This window comes from Dipodomys spectabilis, unplaced genomic scaffold (assembly GCF_019054845.1).
Source record: "Dipodomys spectabilis isolate Male_0828 unplaced genomic scaffold, ASM1905484v1 ptg000183l, whole genome shotgun sequence".
Classification (NCBI taxonomy): Eukaryota; Metazoa; Chordata; class Mammalia; order Rodentia; family Heteromyidae; genus Dipodomys; species Dipodomys spectabilis.
The window spans coordinates 586691-587848 of record NW_024870860.1 but is presented as its reverse complement, the minus strand read 5'-3'; the positions used below and the strand labels follow the sequence as shown (position 1 = coordinate 587848).

Sequence of the window (1158 nt, the reverse complement as noted above, 5' to 3'; positions counted from 1 at the left end):
TTTTATAATATATAGGTTCATTAACATGTCCTTTCTGATTGCATTCCATATAGAAACAGTTTTATTCCTTTTTTTTTCTAGGTCTTAATATTATTTTTCTTTGGGATAAAATGACAATGTTGTCTAATTTGAAATTTTTTTTTTTTTTTAAAGAATTGCTTATTTCTTAATTTTTTTTTTTTTTTTTTTTTTTTTTTTTGTCGGTCGTGGGGCTTGAACTCTGGGCCTGGGCGCTGTCCCTCAGCTCTTCAGCTCAAGGCGAGCGCTCTACCTCTAATTTGAAAATTTTTGTAAAGTTTATGTTATGTAAACGCCTATCTGAGGTGAAGGTTTAATACACTGATGTCAAACTAAATTTAATTATATGAATTGTGTGTATTGTTATACTTGTAATTTTGTAATCAACTTTTTAATAACTGTTTTTCATTTCTTGCATCTGAAGAATGAAAAATATGGAATACATCTCACATTTTCATATTATCCTTGTGCAAGTGCCATTTTAGTATCTGTATTGTAATTTGAGTATACATGCTGCTGAAGCATGTAGTATCCTCTAAATTATGTAGTTAATGAAGCAATCTTTATACATGCTTATACCTATGGGTGCCTACTTGTAACAAGGTAACCTTAATGTTCCTAACAATGCTATTGGTCTTATTTCCCTAAAATTCTGTGAATAGTGGAAAAAATTATATTGATCAGTTGATTACTCACATTTGCAATTTTTTTTGTGAATGACTATCTTAAGTCTTTTGATTTGGAATTTGATAGTACTCTCAATTATTTATAGATAGGTCCAAAAGTGATGGCTTTTTCAAGTATTTATTTATCCAACTGAATTAGCTTTGTGGACCTAATGGATTCAAAGTAAGCGTTGCTTGAGAGCTACTTCTAAACTTCTTCAGCTGACATTTTCCCAAATGAGGTGTTACTGGCACAAATGTCTACCTGAGCCTTTACGCTTTTTCCATGTGGGAACAGACCAATCAGAACATCTTACCCTGACAGCATAGATTGTCTTACTGGAACAAAACTTCCATTTCAAAAGTAGCTAAAGCCAAGAAGGTGAAAAAATTGTTGGTATGCATGATTACTTAATGTCCTGGCCTGTCTACCATCCAACCAGGCAGGAACTTACACTACTGCCTTTTTATCGCC

At 32.5% G+C, this 1158-nt stretch overlaps 1 pseudogene; it reads right to left on the bottom strand.

Moving 5' to 3' along the window:
* Positions 1–446: 446 nt before the first annotated feature.
* LOC122121122 lies at positions 447–543 on the bottom strand (annotated as a pseudogene).
* Between the last annotated feature and the right edge of the window lie 615 nt (positions 544–1158).